Raw genomic sequence first — 22,957 nt, 5'->3', positions numbered from 1 at the left:
AAAGAAAGGTAATCATAAGTGGATAAAACCGTGTATAAAAACAAATCCTGAATGTGATCCAGTGTGCATATGTATTTGGTAGATTCTAGTCAAGGTTCCATAAGGTCTTACTTAGGTCTTTGGTGTTCTAATGAAAACAATATAGGTATATTGGCACTGATTTGTGAGTAAAATTGCCATAATTTTTAAATGCCTACATATTTGTAGAACAAAAAACAAAGACTAGGAAACATATATAACAAATCTTAAAAGCTCATGAGGGTTATTAAGATCAAAGCTACTAAGATCAAAGGTGACTTTTTTCTTTCCTTTTATTTTTATGTGCTTTCAAAATTTCCAATAATAAACCTCTATTACTTTTATATTTCTTACTTTCTGTTTGTCTTAGAATTTCTATTACTTTCCTTCTAACCCACTCTAGATTTTAGATCTTAGACAACCACTACGAACTCTCTGAAGAATAACAAATCTGACCCATCTGTAATTTTGCCCCCTAACGTACACTAGAACTTCACAAGATTCCACAGAATTCACACCGGAGCGATATTTTATAGGAGAAGTCATCTTATGGGAAATTTCTTTTGCTATCAAAAAAACCACCAAGAAATAGGGATAAAAATAGATCCTTCTAATGCCAAAATTCTTCTGTACAATGCTTTAGTAACGTTGATGTGTGTTGTTTTAAAAAAGTAACCTAATCACAATCTTTCTTATTAACTCTTCAGCTTAAAAAAAATTCTTACATAAAAATATCAAAATCCATAATGAAAAGCATTGGTAAATGCTTTTTTGGCTACCTAAAAATATATTTTAATGGCTGTGTAGTAAAAAAATACCATAAACAAAATAAAAAGATAAACAGGAACTTGGGAAAGCAATTTGCCACACACTGCATGTAAAATGCCAGTTTTCTTAATATAACATAAGCTCTTTAAAATAAGAAACAATGAATAACCAACTTGAAAAATGAGCAAAAGCCATGACTGGCAAACTTGTAGAAGAATAACTATCTAAACCAAGAAAGCAAAAAGAATCACAGCCTCTTTTGTAACTAAAGAAATGCAAATCAAAGAAAATACATACTTTTTACTTATCCAACAGAGAAAAAAATTTAAGATTTGTTAAAGACCAGATTTTTGGTATCATAAATTGGTATAATTTTTGTAGAAGACATTTTGTAAATATCTTTTATAAACTTAGAGAATACAAACAATTTTCTTCAATAATTATGTTTTAAACTTATGTTACTGATATATTCAAATAAATATAAAAATGCATATGTATAAATATCATTATTGAGGCAATTTTTTAAGCAGCCAAAAAGGGAAACTGAAAAGAAAAAAATCAAACAAACCTTAAGTCCATTAATAGTGGATTGGTTAATAAATAAGTTATGTTATCAGTGCAATGAATATAATACAGTACAGTCCTCAAAATGAAGGAGGCAGCCCTGGCTTCTTTGCTTAGTGGTTAGAGCATCAGTCCAAGGACTGAAGGGTCACAGGTTCGATTCCCTGTCAAGCGCATGTACCTCAGTTGCAGGTTCGATCCCTGGCCCTGGTCAGGGTGAGTGTGGGAGGCAACCATTCGATGTATCTCTCTCACATCAGTGTTTCTCTCGCTCTCCCCCATCCCTTCTCCCTCACTTCCACTCTCTCTCTAAAGATCAATGGAAAAAAATATCCTCAGGTGAGGAATAAAAAAAAAAACCTGAATGAGGCAGATTTACATACACTGATGTTGAAAGTTCTTCTAGCCATATTGTTAAGTTAAAAATAATAAAGCAAAGAGTAGGATAGTAAAATGTTAGTATGATGTGTAGAGTTTTTAAAAAAAATGTGGATATACACATTTATATGCATGTAAATATATTTTCTAAAAGTCCTAAGAGGATACGTAAGAAACTATTAGTAGGAAGTAGCTCTGGGAAGTGGATCCAGAGAGACAATTGGAGAGGGCTAGGAGACATGTACTTTTAAAGTATACTCATCTGTAACTTTACATTTATCTCACATGCATATATTCTATGAACTACAAAAACAAAGATCTTTTAAAATATTTTTTAAGTTATGGTTCAATAACACTTTAAGCTTTGTATTAAAAATAAGTATTTATCAAAGTTTAACTAGATTCACAAGTAAAAATCTAATCTATTATATTTTTTTAAATAGCTATTTTTGTTTTGTGGAATTATGATCATTCATTTCTTATTTTTATTTTAATCTATTTTCTTACATTTCAATAATGCATGTGCATTATTTGTATAAAACATTGAACCAATTTAAGTGCCACCATCCAGTGATAACCACACTTATATTTGGTGGTATATTTCTTATATTTAGTAGTTATGTCTACAGAAATGTCTTAGAATAAAACTGCACTATTTGACATGAAAATAGCCTACTTCTTATTCTCTAGTGTGTGTCTACTAGGGCTGGGGCGGATGTGGAGCAGAAGCAGAGGATGAGATCCCACGACAAGGTAGCCATTCAGTGCAGCCTGATTCTGTATAAGAAGATGTCCTCAGCGGGGACCAGATGACTTCATTCCCTCCAAAACCACTCATAAAATGTAGTGTTAATGCTTGCTCTGTAAATTACAAAATAAATCTGATGATATTTAGTGAATCTCACTAATTTTTTTCCAGATCTGGTATATCATAAATTGCTCTAAAATGGCTGGGCCTTTATCTGAGTAAGTCACTGAAGCCATCACAGAAGCTCTGTGTCCAGGTAAATACCTTCCACTTGTAGCACTGTATCTGCTAGGAGTTTTCTGTAACACATCAACAGTAGAGGTAGCACAAGAAGCCACACAAATCCCTGTCCAGTGACAGAAACAGAAGAAGAAAGAAATTCCAGTCTTACCTATTCCTTCCAGTAGACAGCTTAAGAACACGTATATACTCAGAGGAGTTTAAGTGCAAATGGTGTCAGAGTTACCAGGATATCCAGGTATAAACTGATGTTAAACCATGTGAAAGATCTGCAGTCCTTTGTGACAGGGACTGCCCTCCGAGTGGGTGATGGCTCTCCATGCAGCACAGCTCTGGGCTTTGGAAGAACCAGGAGAATGCTGTGCGCTCTTACTGCTGCAAGATGGGAGAATTGTCATTGGAGATGCCCCAGCATTGACTTCCAGAAGCACATAAACCTTAAAATTTGATCTGTTCACCTTCTGAAAAGCCACATGCCTCAGTCTCATTCTTACAAAGTCTCCCTTACTCCATTAAGAAATAGGGAAAATGGCACTATGAGGTTGGAGATAGAGGCTCCCTTTAATGCCCATGCTGGCTAAGGCCCTGGTAGGCAGGAGTCCCTAGAGTAACAGGGCATCACACTCAGAACCTTTGTTGGCCCAACTCCTGTCAAATGGGTTTCATACAAATAAAACTCCTGAATTTACCCAGCTTGCAATATTTATTTTCCTGATAAAAACTCAGCTCAAAGAACAAGCCCTCAGCTTTCCAAATAACAGGGGCGACACTCACTAATCCCCCTAGGGCGAATGAAAAGAGTAGTTTCCCCCTTCTGATTATGTGTGATTGAACCTAATCAAAGTAGAAGGTAGCTAGGATGGGTGGTGGGAAGGTTGACAAACTTCCCTGGACTCTATTATTTGCTGGATTGGCAAGTAGGAAATGCTTGCTGAAGGGCACTCCATGGTGGTGTTAGGAAACTATTTAGGACTGCTTTAATCTTGGAGATAAAAATAGCAACATTCCACAGAGTTCTGTTGCTGGAAATCTTTAGGGCTTTTTTTTTTTTTTTTTTTTTTTTTTTTTTTGGTGTGGTTAAGCCTAGGAAGCTACACTGCATATTTTCAGCAAAAATCCAGCTCTGGAGAAAGTGTTTAAAATATATGTCCTAGTTAGGAAGACACTAAGACAGGAAGCTTTATTTTACCTCCTAAGAGTACTTAATAGAAGGAGCTCTTGGTCCCTAACAGCCCATCTGCCTTGCCATGGAAGAAGCAGGACAGTGATGCCTGGAAAGGAGGCTGGGACCAGCCGCCCTTTTGCATGTTGGAAGCCCTCAGTCTCTAACATTCACAATTACATTTTGCTTACAAGTAGCAAAACATTGAAGAAAACATTATGTAAAATGTAAAGCTTTTTCAAATTTTTAAGTTTGAGACGAATAAGCAAAACATGCTTAATTCTAGGTTATATTTTGTTAGTTAAAAAATCGATGCTGCCCCCTTGTGGGTGGCTCAGTGGTTGAGCATCAACCTATGAACCAGGAAGTCATGGTTCGATTCCTGGTCAGGGCACATGCCTGGGTTGTGAGCTTGATCCCCAGTAGGGGGGACGGGGGAAGTTGGCAATCAGTGGTTCTCTCTCATCATTGATGTTTCTATTTCTCTCTTCCTCTACCTTCCTCTCTGAAATCAATAAAAATATTTTTTTAAATCGATGCTATACCAATTCTGCTACTAACTATAGCAATTTTACCTTCGGTTTCCTGTGAGATGATCTCCAAGGCCCCATCCCAGCCCATGGGCATTATATTGAAATACAAAAGGTATTTTCAGAAGGACCTTCTGAACTTTGTAATGTCCCTTTAACCAACTGACAACCACAGAACTCTGATCTCTTATTGATTTAAACCAGTAATGTGTAAACAGTATTTTAAACCTTGTTTTATAGGACCAAAAGAATTTTGGTTGAAATCTACTTATGAAAATGGGGGAAACCTGATTAGGATAGTTAAAAGAATAAAGACCATATTCAGTGGCTTAACACCTATAGACCTGCACTGTTCAATATGGTTGCTATTTGCCACTATGGCTATTTTAATTTAAATATGAATTATTTATAATAAATTAAATTGAAACTTCAGTTCTGCAGTTGTATTAGCCACATTTCAAGTGCTCAGTAGACACATGTAGTCAGTGGCTGCACACTGGACAGCACAGATAGAGAGCATCTCTTTCATCATAGAGAGCCCTATTGGACAGTACTGTATATACAAATTTATTAGGAAAGCAGCAGACTTCTATTGGTAAAAAGGCTGTATGCTTTCCTAAACTTATTTGGAAATTTAAAATCATTTTTAAATTCCAATTTTCTGAGTAGTGGGTTAACTGGTATTGGGTTCTCATAGGCACCCTTTTCTTTTTCCTGTTTATTTGCATATTAAAATACAGGAAATTAAGTCTTTCATGAAATGACACCTAAGTATCTTCAATATCAAATTTTCTCACAATCCAGTCAGTAGCAATAGAACTGATGTGTATAGATGTACCAAGGCAGCGTGTTCAAAACACTGTCACCTGTACAGAATCTGCTCAGCTTTGAACACCCTCCAAGAGTCCAAACTTCTTATACATTTGGCAAATGGAGCAACATTTTGAAAATATAGCCTAGATTCCTTAGCTCCTTAGACCAGCTCTAAAAATAGCTGATAAGTTTCACAATTGCTATTCAAAAATTATTTTTGAGAAGTTCTTAAAGCTGTTTGTTTTTTTTTGTTTTTACATCAGGCTTATCAAAATAAGTCACCCTCAGTAATCAAAAACTGTTCCATATGCTCGAACTGTTTTTAAAAACATACAGCAATATGGCCCTGGCTGGGTAGCTCAGGTGATTAGAGCATCGTCCCAATACACTAAGGCTGTGGGTTCGATCCCAGTCAGTGCACATACAAGAAGCAATCAATAAATGCATAAAGAAGTGGAACAACAAAGCAATGTTTTGCCCTGGCTGGTTTGGCTCAGTGAATAGAGCGTCAGCCTGCAGACTGAAGGGTCCCAGGTTCGATTCTGGTCAAGGGCGCATGCCCAGGTTGCAGGCTCAGTCCCCAGTAGGAGGCATGCAGAAGGCAGCCGATCAATGATTATCTCTCATCATTGATGTTTCTATCTCTCTCGGTCTCTCCCTTCCTCTCTGAAATCAATAAAAAATATTCTAAAAAAATATACAGCTATATCATTTAAGAGAAAACAAATATGAATGTCTCAATTTACAGAACAAAAATTTCATCATGTGAACAAAATTCTTTCCAAGAAGTCCCTGAAACCATTCAGAGTAGAGCCATTTCTTGGGCAGTGGTGTCTCCTAAGCATGACTGTTATCAGTCTAATGATACCTAGAACCATGTTAATATCATCTTGGAATTAACGTACCTAGAATATCTTTTTATAGAGAGGACAACACTGATATTGAAGCCACAAAGGCAGAGGCTTGCCAGAGCCATGCAGGCCGTTACAGGGCTTCCAGGATGTGGTTCCAAACTGACAGCATCCAAGGAGCTTAAAAAAAATACTGCTGTCTTCGCTCTACCCCAGATTCCTGATTTATTCATTCAAGGGTGTAGCCTGGGCTCTGACACTTGGATATTCCCTGGTGATTCTAATATATGGACATGTTTGGGACTTGTCAAATAGAACTTATCAAATGGGAAAATTTCAGCCCTGTAGGTTCCTGCCTTTTTAAAAAATCAGTAATTATAGTCATATTAGTGAATATCATTTTTGGCTAACAACCTATCTGTACAGCCTCTAGCTTACTGTTTCTAATTCACCATGGACTTTAAAAAAATGCTAACTAAACCTGTTAAAACTGGATATAAAATAAAAATAAATCTGTGCTCAGTGAGAATCAGGTTCCTTCATCAGCATACACTTTGGTATAGTCTTAGCATCTTAAAAGCCTTCGTCAGGTGCAGCCAATTAGGGAAACAGTATAGCAATTTCTTGTACAGTGGGGCCTTGACTTACGAGTGTCCCGACTAATGAGTTTTTTGAGATACCAGCTGTCTCTCCACCGATTTTTTGCATTGAGTTGATAGAGTAATTTGAGTTTACGAGCTCCTTAACGAGCTTGGTCTCGGAACGAATTAAACTCATAAGTCAAGGCCCCACTGTAAACTTAAATAAATGCTTATTAACCAACCTCCCTACTTTCTGGTATTTACCTAGGAAACATGAAAATATATGTTCACACAAAGACTTAAACATGAATGTTTATAACAGCTTCTCTCATAATTACTGAAAACTGGAAACAATCCAAATGTCCACCCACAGGGAAATGGAAAAAGACACTGTGCTCCATCCACATGATAAAATGCCACTCAGAAAAAATAAAATAAAATGCCACTTGGCAGTGAAAAGAGCAAACTAGGGCTACACCCAGTAAAAGAAGCATGCAGAATATGTTACATGCTGTGTGATTCCATTTATATGACAGTCTAAAAAAGGCAATACTATTGGGACAGAACCAATCAATGACTGCAAGGACTGGGGTTGGGAGGAGGGGAGAAGGAGTATAAGGGATTTTGGAGGGTGATGAAAATATTCTGTATATTGACTGTAATGGTAATTACACAGATGGGTACATTTATCAAAACTCATCAAACTATACACCTTAAAAGGTGTGTGTGTGTGTGTGTATATATATATATCTGACTTTAGAAGAGTATATAAAATAATTTTAACTTTTTAAAGTCAGAGGTTATTGATTTCTTAAAAATTGTGCAAAGAGGTACACAGTTATATTGAGCTAATATATGGCTGTTGGCTTTTTTTACCTCTATCACTGACCTCTCTGAGTAAGAAACACTAAAAAAGATGTAGGGTCATTTTCAAAGGCCAATATTTCTTTCTTACTATTTATATTCTGTAAGATTTTATTTTTCTACAATTACAGAAAGGTCTCCATTATATTGGCTAAAGCTGATTTATGTTTTTTAGGCAATTGGAAAGCGAAGCAAAATAAATCTTAGACCACTTATTTCTTCTTTTTTTATGAAAATGTACAAGATATTAGTATTCTCCATTTTTATTTCCAAATTATGTATATCACAATAATGGTAGTTTGTTTTTTATTTTAATTAATATAATCACCCCATTATAGTATATTCTTCAAGTTCTCAGTCACCATTTTCCACTAATAGGATCCTGTTATTAAAATGTCAGTCTCAATTACTTTCCAGTCACTTATACCTACTAGTTTAATTATATTTGGCTTCTGAACTAATAGTTGTGTGTTACACAAAGCAAAAAGTTAAAAACAAATTTGTCTTTGAGTCATTGAAGCATCGAATATTTGAAATAGCTATATAACTGGCTGTGACAAAGGTATATAAATATTCAGCCAATGTTCTATTTGCACACTTAGAAGTATCCTTTTTCAATGAAATCATAAATAATTTTTATGATTTCGAAGTTCGAACCCAATTTGTAAATGTCAAATATGAGTGCTAGAGTCTTACTAATGAAAAAGAAGACAAAGTAAACATTAGCTATGTGTGGAATGTTTTTCAATTAAAAAAATTATATCTTTTTATAGAGTGTATCCCAAATAACTTATTATTCTACATAAATATTGTTCCTAGGTTTGAATAATATACTTAGCACATAACTAACTATGTAGGAGACTAATTTAAATTATATTACTGTTAATATTTTCAACAATTAAAAGAGAATTAGCCTCTAAATTCAAAGACTCTGTTTTGTTGGCAGAAAGAGCTTTTGACTAGTACCAAAAGCGTTGTCATATTCTCCCCTTAACTAGTTGGTAATTCTCATAAAGACATTTAAGAAGATTGAAACATATAGGAGTAGTTTTTTTAAATTCCAGAAAGGTCTAGGATATCTTAGAAATGTAATAATGTAGTGCATACCTGGCAGAAGGTAACCAGTTATCTGAAACTAGGTCTTTGCACCTTTTCAGAATGTAAACAAATGATAAAATCACCCAGGGGGTCCTAGGACAGACAACAGGAATAATGTCATACCACAAGTCCAACATCCAGTCAGGAGCAGTCTTCCTCCTCCTCTCATCCAGGCAAAGCCAAAATACTTTTACACACAGCAGGGGCCACGGTAGAAAGCAAACAGCTGCTGTAGATAAAACCAGGCAGTAGGTCAAGGCTATCTCTTGACCTAGAGCCTGAGCCTTGGCTCCTCAGTGATGCTCTCAGGTCAAAGAAGAAGAAGAATGTGGGTGTTTTGCTGCCTCCTGGACCCTCCAGTGGGGTCAGTGTACAGAGCAGAAGGAAAAAACAACTGAGTGTGTTCTTTAACAATGCAATGCAAGAAGTCCAACCTGCTTTGGCAGTGTGAAAACAACGCGAATTAGCCACTAATGATAACAGCTTCTCATGTGATATATGTAACACTAATAGATTAGCCATCTTTTATTCAATTAAACCATTAATGAACACCTGTCTTCATTTTATACAGAGCATGTTTATCTATATACAATAGGACAGAGCAGGACATTGGAAATGGCCTTGTGGGAAGTTTTAGCCCACAATACATCAGCTTGGTTTGGGGCAACTGACGTAGTAGTAGGCTCTTCTTACATTTCTGCTAGGATTTAAAATTAATTAGATGGATAGACAGACAAAACATACCATCTGAGTTAAAGAAGGAGAAATGGAGTATGTACCAGTTAAGTAAAAGAAAAGTTATACTATGAATAAAACAATAAATGCCAATAAATTTTAAAAATTAGTTTAGCTTGCTTATGATAGGACAAATTTAATAGACTTATTTGACATCTTAAAATGAAGAGATCTATGTAATCAATTTTTTTATTTTTATCTTTTTAGGAGGATGTTTTTATATCTTTAACTTTCATATTTAATCACTTTTTTTTTTTAGTTTCTATGTTATCATCTATCAATACATATTGGCTGATTTTATATACATAGCTAACCATCCCAAGAGGATGTAATTCTGCAGTCCTTCTCAGCAGTTCATCATGCCAATTAAGAACCCTTAGGCTAAGTAAAATAATTCATTTCACAGGAAACTTTTATTCAATATGTATAATTAGTTTTAGTTAACTGTATTAATGAAATGTCACAAATCAATTAGGTTTGAAATAATCAGATGTTGGGGATCCAAGAGAGGCCATGTCTCTCACAAGAGGAGAAGGTGATACACAATTTAGTTGGAAAGCAAATGTAATTAGATTTGATCAGTTGAGTATTTCTGTCCTGATGTGGAGTCAGGCACATACCCAAGCCTAAGTATATAGTTGAAAATGGGTAGAAAAAAATGTTATGACCTACAAAATGTCTTCATGGTCCTATTGGCCACAAACTGACAGCTGAAATGGGCCTTGGAAACTACAGGTAAACAGATTTTCTTCAGACAGGCCTGTGGTTTAAATTCCGTTTTTATCTGAATGCCTTTAAGTAAGATTGTATATGAACATACTAATCACAGACCCCACCACTCCCTAATGCCTTATATTGGGTTCTTCACACATTTATTTAACTGCCCAGATCCTGATGACATTTCAGTTTGCAACATTCCTGACCTAGAAGTTTATTATTAAAAGGGTGTGGGGTAATCCTAAAGTTTCTTTTCTCTTAATCTGAAATAGAAATATCAAAGAAATGTCATGAGAGTAAGAATCCTGAAAGAATTACATTAAATACAAGTTACTCCTATTTAGACTGCAGTTTGCAACAGATTCTGCTGTGATACGTTTAGTAAGTATTTTTGTTAGACACCTACATGCCAGTCACTGTTCTCAGCACTGAGGATGAAGTGTGAGCAAAGCAGACAAAAAGCCTGGCCTCAGAACTTAGTGCCAGTGCATGTTGACAGAGAAACAATCAAATCAAATACGTAATACAGCAGACTGGATGACCTGGAGAATGGGAATAGAACTTGGAAGCAGTGAGAGGGGAAGGGGCAGTTTTAAATGGGTATTTAGAGAAAGCCTCCTTAGCAAGGTGGAGGGAACTCTATGGAGTCTGGGGGAAGATTGTTCTGGACAGAGGGTAGAGCAAACACAAAGGCCCTGAGACAGTTCTGTGCCAGAATATTCAAGCACAGCAAATAGGCCAGTATCCTAGAAACCATACAAAAAGAAACCTGTGGGTTTTTATATATATGTTTTTATTAATTTCAGAGAGGAAGGGAAAAGGAGAGAGAGATAGAAACATCAATGATGACAGAGAATCATTGATCATGGCTGCCTCCTGCAGGCCCCCAACTAGGGATCGAACCCACAAGCCAGTCATGTTCCCTGACTGGGAACCAAACCATTAACTCCTGGTTCATAGGTCGATGCTCAACCACTGAGCAACACCAGCCAGACTGAAAACCTGCATTTGATGTCAGTTCCTCCTGAATACTCAACTGATTTCTTTAGTGCCTTTGGTATACTTCAAAAGACTTTGCCTGTCACTGACCTTAACCCCATGTCTCTGGACCTTAAAATAAAACTCTTCAACAACAGAGAGTTAGGGTTGCATGACATTGCCATTAGATTGCTTCTAATAATAATCCTTATTCTTAGACAAATACACCAATGAACTTAAGTCCTAGGGATACCATGGAATGTAAAATAATTTCATATACCAGTTATTCCATTTAAATTATTGTATCTTCAAGTCCAACATAAAGAATTCTAAACAAAAAGATACAGTTGGGATTGTATATGTGGCATTCATCCACATGTAACTAGGAATAAAATTATTTAATGGAAAATCTCAAATTCAACCAACTGTAAATATGTAGGGTGCTCTGAGTGAGAAGGAACAATCACAACGTTGTGCTATTTTATTTTATTTTTTTTTTATATTTCATTGATTTTTTTACAGAGAGGAAGGGAGAGGGATAGAGAGTTAGAAACATCGATGAGAGAGAAACATCAATCAGCTGCCCCCTGCACACTCCCCACCGGGGTTGTGTCCGCAACCAAGGTACATGCCCTTGACCGGAATCGAACCTGGGACCCTTGAGTCCGTAGGCCGACACTCTATCCACTGAGCCAAACCGGTTAGGGCTGTGCTATTTTTAGTGTCCGTGTTTTCTCATTATGCTTTTTCTTTTTCTTTTTCTTTTTCTTTTTCTTTTTTTTTTTCTCCTGTTCTGCTATTCTTCAAAATTTCCTAATGAGGATTAGGAAACCGGTGTATTTAACAATTTGTATTTCCAGGTAGGAAACAAGAAAATGAAGACTAATAGTTTCTCTGCTGATAACTTGATTTTCTAAGCTCCTCTCCTACCAGTTACTAATTCTAGCAGATAGGGACAAAGAAAAGACAACCATCTGTGATGCCATGCTTTCCCCACATGCACCAGTTTTTTAAACTGCTTTACAGGCCCCCAAGAGTGAAAAATGAGAAGTAATCATGAATAGAATGAGGGGAAACGTGCAGCTTTCTTTATTCTAGAAAAGCAATACTCAATGGCTGGTAAACAATGCTACAGTAAACATTTTGTACATTTTTGGCACATGTGGAGAGTTTTAGGGTATGTACATATGAAAATGCTGGTTTGATTTCCAAAGAAGTGGTGATATAAGAAGGCTCGTGGAAACTAGGCTATGCCAAGTTGACAGAAAGATGTGGTTTCGAGGCCTTAACTGCCAGTGTGTGGCTGGCTTTTAACTGAAATGTGACCCCAAAAGAGCTTTTGGGGCAATTTCAGATCCTAGGGCTCATAAATGATAGGAACAGTTAGTTATTTATAACTAGACAGGAATTTATTTCCCAGTGCCCCTCATATCACTGACATTCCATAAAATCAACCTTGCAAGGAGCTAGGATGTTTTGAGAATATACAATAGATAACTTTAAGGGAGAGGTTTTCCTTCTCTCACACAAAAACGTGAGAGTTGGTTTGAATTGATGGGACCTCTGTCCAGGCAAGTGTCTCCGACTTCAGGACGCACCTCCTTTGTAACTCCAGGGCGTCCTTGGGAATTGCTGCATCAAGGCCAAACTGCCAAGTCTAGTCCTCCTCCTGGTAAAGCCTTTTTAGTTGTATGTCAGTAGCTAGTCTTTCTTTGTTTTCTTTGGTGCTCATTGCAAAATTCAGCAATTCTAATTCTAAATCCAAATAGTATTGGGAAGACAAGCTAGTTAAAATAATGTCTGAAATTGAGTCAGTATTCTGTCCCTAGGAAAAAGCTAGTCACAGCTTCCTTCTCCCACAGAAATTTCTGCTGAAAAGAGAGACTATACAGGGAAAACGATTGCTTGGAGTAATGAAAGGGTTGAAAATAGCATTTTAAGCATGATTATGTTGTTTTCATTCCCTGAGGTTGAACAAATTCTTAACTTTAGTTTTTTTAATGGCACTGAAAATAATTTCTTTCTAGTTGACTCTTACTTCCGTGCAATATTTTGTCTTGTTAATTGGGTAGAGTCACAAATTTAAGTCATCATCCAGAAAAGAAAGAAATAAGTCAGACTTAAAGTAATCTAAATGGCAGATCTTCGCACTCAAAAATAAATAAATAAAAACCTCAGATCCAGGATGAATCATCCTTGAAACTCTCCAAACTTTCCATCCAGTTTTATGGGTGAAAACTGTGGGAGACAAGTTTGGGAAGCATCCAGTGCCAGGTACTGTTTCATACATAGAATCTTATTTACTTCTCACAGTAACACTTAGAGGCAACTATGATTATTGTCATTGTATTATATTGCTATTTGATAAGTGTAAACAAAAAGGATCAGAGAAAACCATAGTTAACATCTATTCATTGGACATTTACTAGGTCAGGCCCCTCATCTGCCTTTTTTTACTTAATCCACCAAAACAATAACAACAACAACCCCTACAGGCCGGCTTCTCTCATTGGTTTCATTTTTTCACAGACACTGAGCCTAAGGGGCCACATTGCTAACCACTACCAGAATCAGACTAGAATTGGGGACTGACTCCACGGTCTAGTTGTGACCATTTCTCTCTGAGATGTAACCCATCAAATTCTCCAGAGCCTGAGATTTTCCTGTTGCTATTTTAAATTAGTTACTATACTATCGGTATTATTTTTTAACATATACATATGTATACAAGTGAACACTGTTAATATTTAATTATAGGTTTATACTGATAATTGGATGCAAGTATAAGCTAGACTTATTTTAAACAATAGAAGAGTCAGAAGCTCTGAAAGGTATATTCAGGTTTGGGTAAAACATGTTTATCTGTTACATTTCAGTGAGAAAATTGTTAATTCATATGCCACCAGCCATACACAGAAATGCAACTTAACTGTTCTAAATAATGTGGTCAGTAGTACACATGATTGCACTGGGAACTAGTTTCCTTCTGCTGTAGAATTGATCAGTTGAATTATGTAGACAAGCAGGGTAAAACATTATTAAAATTATCTTGAGTCCTAGATTTGAGACTTATATAAAACACTAGGTAATTTGCCTGTGAATGCATCAAAAAACACTTTTTAAAGGGATTGGGATGGGTTATTTTCTCCTCTGTTAAATATTAGCCTTTGAAATGAATCCAGCTGATCTGCTAAGTAACACTTGCAAATTGTTGTGTTTTAATAAAGTGACAGACAGAAGCCACACTCGGCCTGCTTCTGTTTCTGGAGATGGCACAGGCCAGGAGCATTATGCAATCATGCCTTTTAAAAGGAGAGAGCCTATTAGCTCACACCTTGCCTGGCAACAAATGTAGCCACTTACTCCAAAGGCAGGCATAATTAGAATCTATGAAAATCTAACATCAGAATCCCAAACCCCTGGTGCAATACTCAGTAAATTACAGCTTTTATGTCTGTAATATTTTCAACCATTGTGTTTAAAAATGTGAATTTATGAGTGTGCAATGTGTTAGGAGTCCTGTGCTATAAGACTATGGAAAGAAAGGTTTCATCATTATCAGATGTTCTGTAAATGGGCAGCACATTTAGATTTCTGGAGGGCTCAGAGCTGCACCACTACTCACTGCTGGAAGAGGGCTAACCCAAATGGGCTACTCTTGTGAAAATCCTGGGGCCAGCAGGGGACACAGTGAAAACTTGGGAGAGCCACTAGCAATCATCATTTCTATTATAGCATTAACCAGGCAAGCCCAGGCTCATGCATTAGTTTATAACATTTTAGCAGAGCCTTATAAATTAAGATTGAGAGAACATTAATTTTTAATCTAATATTGGCTGACCAGTAAAGAAAATATTATTTTAAAACACTCTTAAATGTTGTAAAATTGGTGTTTTAAATGAGCTAAACTGAGAATTAATTAAATCACTTTAACTTTTTTGTTGCAATAAGAAAATAAATAATTTAAAATTTCAAGTTAAACATAGAGGTCTTAAGATACATTCTGGAAAACTATTTTGCAGAAAATATATATTGTTCCTCTGATTGCGACTGGCCATTGATTTCTGAGTTTCAGAGCATAAAGTTGTGCTCAGCTGTCCAGCAATAGCAGTGAAGACTTGGCCCCTTCAGAATGGAAGGATCCCTATTAGTTTTTCTCCTTCGTCTCCTAGTGTTGTAATTTTTATTCCATGGTGTTGTCTCTTTAAAAGATTTTAAATCTTAAAACAGAGAAATAGGTATTGACATTGAGAGCATAAAATCCCAGCCTGCTGGGTATGATGTCTTTAAATAGGTAATACAGACCTCTAGTGGTGGAACAGTCTGACCGCCTCTGCAAGGCAGGAGCAAGTGCGAGCATTTTAAGGAGAAAAAAAAACAGTTGTTAGTTAAAATTATTCAACATTGAGAGCATAAAATCCCAGCCTGCTGGGTATGATGTCTTTAAATAGGTAATACAGACCTCTAGTGGTGGAACAGTCTGACCGCCTCTGCAAGGCAGGAGCAAGTGCGAGCATTTTAAGGAGAAAAAAAACAGTTGTTAGTTAAAATTATTCATGTTGCAAAACTCACATATTTCATACAAACAAAAAAGGTAAGAATATGCTTCAAGGGAAGGTGGAGTACTTCCCATCATTTTTAATGCTCCTTAATTCTCCTAAAATAAGCAAGAATCTTTCCACCAAAGATCCAGCAAGACATTTGCATCTGTATTGAGTCTTCTAAAAGATTAACATCCAATCCATATATAAATGGAGCTGACAGATATTTGTTATGTGAAATAGGTTTTGTTTTCCTATCTTCACAGTTTTGCCTCAGTGGGACCCTTGCTCTGAATTTTGAGGGCTATCCATGAAAATGCAGGAGACCCTCACACAGACACAGCTTGGCTGTGCTATTCCAGGTCTCTCCCTGGCCAGCCACACTTCACTGAGGCAAGCTCAGCAATTGGGGTAGCTCTCCAGTCTACAGGAGGGACAAACTCTTGGATCCATGCGCAAGCTTAAGTGATTGCTAACTGTCCTGGACTAGCGCTTCTCAAACTTAAATGGATACACAAATCACCTTGTTGAATGCAGGCGATTCAGTGGTAGGGCCTGAGAGTGCTTTGCTAGGGAGCTCCCAGATGATGCAGATGCTCTCCTCTAGGACCACACAGGGAGTAACAAGGAGACTCTAGCACCGGTTTATTAATTATGCTTTTTGTTTTTACTGATCTCTTCATCTTTTTTGTTTTTACTTTAATGGCATCTCTTAAATTTTAATTTTTGAATTTATAAAACTTTTAAAATTCCCTTTTACTTGACTATGTACAAATATCTTTGCGAACCTGTTAATCAAACTAGGTCAAGTTGCTCATATGTTGTAAACATCTATTTAGTATCATCTGTTTCGGTTGGTGAGTTCCTGGGTAGTTGTGAGCCCCCCTCTAAGCACTGAGGTCATTAGGCACTTATAACCACAATTAAATGTCTGGTTAGCCATATTGGGTGAGGGGGTAAGACCTGGTTTTGTGCATGTTGAAAACCTAGGAAGGGCCCAAAGCAACATCCACATTGTAAAATGGGGCAGAATAAAAAGCACAAACTGAAACCATAGGAGTCAACAGATCAGAGTAAAAGTCTGGGAAATATAATTTTTCAGACAAAATCTATTATAATTCCATCATCTAAATTACTTCCTATAATAGCATGTTGTCAACCTTAATTTTGAAGCACATAATTTTAGAACTTATGTCACAGGGTAGCCTTTAAAAGCCTCTTGCAAACTTCCAACATCTAGTTTCAAGTAAAAAATAATATATTAGCAAGCTGTAGCATGGAGTACATAAATTATCATCATTGCCTTGCATGAACGGTAATTCACAGGTCTGGTTCAGACACAACTTAGATGAAATAATTAACTATGTACAGTACTTAACAGTATAAAAGTAATTAATCTAGCTGCCTCATACTGGTTTGGCCTAAAAAACATGCAATAAAAAAGGCATACAATTTTATTATTTCCTCACTCTGGTTACTACTCTAGTAAGTTGGATTTTAATATGACAGGAGAAATATATCTTTCCTTTAAAAAAAATAACTATTTTCAAAAGTCAATATACTGATTATAAGCTAATGAGATCCATATATTTATAATGGTGGGCAGATGTTCTCAATTAGTATTCTATGCAGTCTGCTTCACAAGAGTTTGGTGAAAATGATCATCTATTTTAAATAAGGTGTAAATAAGAAAAAATTTGATTTTTTTAACTGTAAATCACATAGACTCTGTTGATGGTACCACAATTGTGTTGTGGCATAGCTTTGGCAAAATGTTTCAGTTAAACATGGTGTGTGCTTCATGGGTTCTGGGAGGAGACAAGTTGTCTTTTGACCTATAGTCCCTTTACCAGCAGGCTCACAAGGTAAAGAGCAGGGTCATTAGTTAGGATAAGAGCAACCACTAATACAAGTATTCCTGTTTGGGCAGGAGAAAAGGACTCAGGTGATTCCTGCTAGAAGGGAGATGCATCCCATTCAGGTGTTGTTTTAAAGTCCACTCTCAGTGTATGAACATTCCTTTGCCTAACCTTATAGACTGTGACATTCTCTCCCTGTATGATTCCATTGATTAAGTATTGTGTTATTATCCCCATTTCATAAATAGGCAAAGAAGAAGAAGAGGCTGAGTAATTCTTCCAAAATCAAATAGCACAAAAGATGTAGGGTCAAAAGTAAAAACCAGAGGCTTCTTCTTCAAGCGAGCCAGGATGGAGTAACAGGGATTACCTTCTCACCTAAAATAACAACTAAAAATTGAGAGGAGAGGAGAGGAGAGGAGAGGAGAGGAAAGGGAAGGGAAGGGAAGGGAGAAGGGAAGGTGGAGTAACAAGGATTACCTTCTCACCTAAAATAACAACTAAGAGAGGAGAGGAGAGGAGAGGAGAGGAGAGGGAAGGGAAGAGAAGAGAAGGGAAGAGGAGAGAGAGAGAGAGAGAGAGAGAGAGAATAGGAAAATCTGAAATCTGAAACAGTGGTTTTCAGGACAGTGGATATCAGACAACAAAGGGCAGTGATCTCTGAGGGATGGGAAACAAAGGAAGGTGAGCCCTATGATTGCCCCAGCTCACTGCCCAGAGGGAGTTTCCAGCATAGCACAGGGAAGGAGAATCCAGGAGGAGCTCCAATATCTCCCTGGGTTGAGAAGATGGAGTTGGAAGTCCAGAGAGGCAAGGAGCTAGAGTCCACAGGGCAGAGTACCAGAGAATAGAGAACTTTACAGAGAAAGAGCCCAGAGATCTGCAAAGCGGCCTTTGTGTTTTAGTGCTTGTGTGTGAGTAATCACCCAAAAGGATTAGAAGGAACAATCCCCAGAGATCATCCAGAGCCAGAAAATAGTTCCTGTTCCCACAGGCTGGAGTGCAAAAACCTCATAATTCATGGGACATCAGATAGCATACTCAGAAGGGTTTTGTCTCAGGAATGGGAAAATATCAGCTGTAGACTAAATTCTGCTCTGGTTTTACCTAACAAAGCCCAAAAGCCAAATATAAAGGGATTAATCTATTTGCAAATAATTGCTTCCCAGAGCAAAGCTGGAAAATTTTTATAGGAATACAAAAACATCCAATACCAAACAAGGCAAAATTCACAGTGTTTAGCATCCATTTAAAAATCACCAGGCATGTGCCCTAGCTATATTAGCTCAATTGGTTAGAGCGTCATCCCAATATGCCAAGGTTGCAGGTTCAATCCCTGGTCAGAGCACATATAAGGATTCACCAATGAATGCATAAATAAGTGGAATAACAAATCTCTTTCTCTTATCTTCCCTCCCTCTCTCTCCTTTACTATAACTCTCTAAAGATCAATTTTTTAAAAAATTTACCAGGCATGCAAAAAGCCAGGAAAATGCAATCCATAAAGAGAAGAAAAAAAGAAATCAATGGAAAAAGACCTAGTAATGACACAGGTGATAGAATTAGTACACAAGGACATTAATGGTAATTATAACTGAATTCCATATGTTTAAGAAGCTAGAGGAAAGAAAGTCTGAACATGTTAAGTAGAGACATGGAAGACATAGAAAACACTGAAATTGAATGTCTAGAGATGAAAACTACAATGTCTGAGATGAAAACTCCAATCAGGACTTCAGATGTCAAGACCATGTTCCTTCCACTGCCTCCACAATATTCTTCCCTGGATCCCGAGTTTGATCTTAGCAGCCCAATACGTAATACCTGCTTAATACTAAAAGTCCTAGGTGAATGCTCCCCTTAAGAGAGTGGGAGGATGTTACCAGTTAAAGACAACAAAGTTCCCCAGGCCATCATGTGTGCCCTTTCCACATCACTTTGATCCATTCACACAGCCTGTCTCTGGTTCATGGAGCAGGTTCCACCACTTTCCATGGACTGACATGGAAAGGAGCTGCTAGAACTTCTCAACATGGCACTGTCTGAGTTACAAGAATGTGGATGGTACCAAATCCTATATATACTGTGTCTTTTCCTATACTTAAATACCTATGATGAAGTTTGATTTATAGGCACAGTAAGAGATTAACAATAAAACTAATAATAAAATAGAACAATTATAGCAGTTATGTGAATGTGGTGTCTCTTTCAAAATATATTGTCTTATTCTCACTCTTCTTGTGATGATATGAAACCACAAAATGCCTATATGATGAGATGGGGTGAGGTGAATGACATAGGCACTGACGTAGTGTTAGGCTATTGTTGACTTTCTAACAATACATCAGAAGCAGGATCATCAAGCCATGACAATGTCAATGGTTGATTGTCAGGAGCAGATAAGGTTGATGGTTGAAGAAATTTAATATTTTTGGACCACACTTGACATGGGTAACTAAAACCACAGAAAGTGAAACCATGGATAAGAAGAAACTACTGTGATTTGAAAAGGCATGCAATTTTATCTCTTTACATAAAATTAAAATGGAAATTAGTACTTTTGTTCTTCCCCATCTAATGTACTGTGTATAAAATAATGAATTGTGTTCTTCCAGCCAACGAAGCAATTAACCAAAATGTACATTTTTTTTACAGAATTCAAAATATAGTCATGAGAAATAAACTACTTTTTCAGCAAAGATTAAAAATCAACTTACTTGTCCAGGAAGTTTTATTAGAGCTGGAGTACCAAGACATGTACATGCTAGCCAAGTGTTACAGTTCATTAGAAACATCCTATATCCACCCAGAATTAATCCAGTGAAAGTCCCTCAATCAATGTATTCTCCTAATCAATAGCAGTTATGTTCTCTTTATCTGTTTCTGCTTGTGTTCCTAAACCTTCAGTGAACGGATTTGGAGAATATATTAGTATAAAAACACAAAGGTAATTTTGCGACACAAATGTGCAGATAATATGCTTACAGCATCGCAGTTCACTTTAGATAGTGAAGCTTTAAAAAATAAATATCTTTTAGCAATTACTAAACATCTTTTAAAATTTAACCTCATCACCAATTATGTGACCAGGACATTGGATCAGTGTGGCTCTGGGAAATAGCATCAGTCCCTTTCACTTTAGAAAACCTTTGGGGCACTAAATGATTCTTTTAAATGCATGTTAAAACAATATGCAAGAATACCCAAATATCTCAGATTCTGTGCTATATTCACCCATGTGGAGACATCACTTTAGTGAAACACAACAAAAGCTCTAAAAGATAACAATATAGAAAATGAAAAGAGAAAAATCAGTTGCTGGCAGGAACAATGAAGTGAAAGGTGACATCCAGATTGCCGCTCTGAAAGTTGTTGCACTGCGCTCCATCCATCTCCTGCACACCCAAGTGGGGCAGCCCAGCTGTATGGGAGCAGGGGTGAATAATAACCTCATCCAGTCACCCCTCTGCTTTTCTATTACCTTCATCTCCTCCGTCATGAATTGTGGAAATGGAAGGAAGGGATGTCTAATCAAGATAGACTTAAGGTATTTAGTGCAGTTTAAAAACATTGCAACACAGGTCTGCAGCATCTTGCAGGAGCTTACAGTCTGTTTCTCAGTTGTAAAAATAGGTGGTTGGCCCACATCCTATGTTGTAAATTGGCAGCCCTTGGACCAGATTTGATTTTAGTTCAACACAGTGTTGCTTTTTTTCCCACCTGCATGAGTTGAAAACACTTCAAAATAAGATATTTCTCATAAAATTTAAAATTTCAAGCTTATTTTTAAGAAATTGGCCTGTATCTCTCCTGATCACAATTGCCATAATTGGTTGTAGCTGACAAGTGACTCTTCCCCAGCCCCACTTCCTCTGAGGAAGGGGAAGGGTCCTGCATTTACCACCATGCCTGAGTCACCCACCTGTTACACCCAGCCCCTCTGATTGTGTGAATATGTGAACCCTGGAACATATCATTTCTAGGGACCATTCCAGCAATAAAGTGTTACAAATCTCTGACATATGTTGTTTCAATCAAAGCAAAATACTATCCTATATAATAAAGAGGTAACATGCAAATTGACCGTCACGCCCTCGCACAAGATTGCCACCCCCATGTGGGCACAAGATGGCTGCCCCCATGTGGTCATAAGATGGCTGCCCCCATGTGGTCATAAGATGGCCGCCACAAGATGGCCAGCAGGGGAGGGCAGTTAGGGGCGACCAGGCCAAAGGGAGGGCAGTTGGGGGGGGACCAGGCCTGCAGGGGAGAGCAGTTGGAGGCGACCAGGCTGGCAGGAGAGGGCAGTTGGGGCAACTGGGCCAGCAGGGGAGGGAAGTTGTGGGGGACCAGGCCTGCAGGGGAGGAAGGACAGTTGTGGGGGACCAGGCCTGCAGGGGAGGAAGGGCAGTTGGGAGGGACCAGGCCTGCAGAGGAAGGCAGTTAGGGGCTACCAGACTGGCAGGGGGAGGGCAGTTAGGGGCGACCTGGCCTGCAGGGGAGGGAGGGCAGTTGGGGGGACCAGGCCTGCACAGGAAGGTAGTTGTGGGAGACCGGGCCAGCAGGGGAGGGAAGTTGGGGACGATCAGACCAGCAGGGAAGCAGTTAGGCGTTGATCAGGCCGTCAGGGGAGTGGTTAGGATGTGATCAGGCTGACAGGCAGAAGCAGTTAGGGGCAATCAGGCAGGCAGGCAGGTGAGTGGTTGGAAGCCAGCTGTCCCAGATTGTGAGAGGGGTCCGACTGCCGGTTTAGGCCCGAGGGGCCCCATATTGGAGAGGGTGCAGGCTGGGCTGAGGTACACTCCCCCCAGTGCATGAATTTCGTGCACTGGGCCTCTAGTAGAGAATAATATTTCAACCACATTATAGGTTAAAATAGACTTTGCTGGGATAACCTGTCAACCCAAATAGCATTTGCAGTATAGCAATTGTGTATATGTACAGGGACAATGGGCATACATATATATTCCTATATTTTCTGAAGAAAAGCAATAAATTTGACCCATATATTTCCTTCTAGAGCATAAATTTATGTGACTTCCTGATCCACACTAAGCTAAAGCTGTTCCCCCAAATAATTTGAAAGTCCATAGTTGCAGAATGACATTTTATGTAAAGAGAACATTATAATTTGTTGGTATAGCACAAAGAAACTGTGTAATTTATCTGGAAACTAGCTTTAAGCCAATCATTGACATGTATACTATGCCTAGTGAAATCGACTGATTTATAAACATATATTCTCTGAATTGGTACCTCTTCATCTCACGATATTCAAAATTATTAGCATATTAAGTTACTAGAGGCCGGGTGCACAAAAATTTGTGCACTCGGGGGGAAGGGGGGGTCCCTCAGCCCTGCCTGTGCCCGCTCGCAGTCTGGGACCCCTCGGGGAATGTCCACCTGCTGGCTTAGGCCCACTTCCCGGGGGATCGGGCCTAAGCTAGCAGTCAGACATCCCTCTGGCAGCCCGGTAGCCCTCGGGGGATGTCCACTTGCCAGCAGGGAGCAG

General features: G+C 37.9%; 1 protein-coding gene across 2 annotated transcripts in view; it reads left to right on the top strand.

Moving 5' to 3' along the window:
- AGTR1 (angiotensin II receptor, type 1) overlaps window positions 1–22,957 on the top strand; it is a 47,928-nt gene that overhangs the window by 7,852 nt on the left and 17,119 nt on the right. Inside the window, exon 2 of one of the 2 annotated variants that reach the window (XM_005863489.2) lies at window positions 2,648–2,732. The exons of the other annotated variant lie outside the window; for it this stretch is intronic. The gene's annotated coding sequence lies outside the window, so the exon portion shown is untranslated. The remainder of the gene's footprint in view (window positions 1–2,647; window positions 2,733–22,957) is intronic. 2 annotated transcript variants of the gene reach the window in all.

The sequence above is a fragment of the Myotis brandtii genome, unplaced genomic scaffold, assembly GCF_000412655.1.
Source record: "Myotis brandtii unplaced genomic scaffold, ASM41265v1 scaffold179, whole genome shotgun sequence".
Classification (NCBI taxonomy): domain Eukaryota; kingdom Metazoa; phylum Chordata; class Mammalia; order Chiroptera; family Vespertilionidae; genus Myotis; species Myotis brandtii.
The sequence above is the reverse complement of the archived record's forward strand: the minus strand, read 5'-3'. Positions and strand labels throughout refer to the sequence as shown.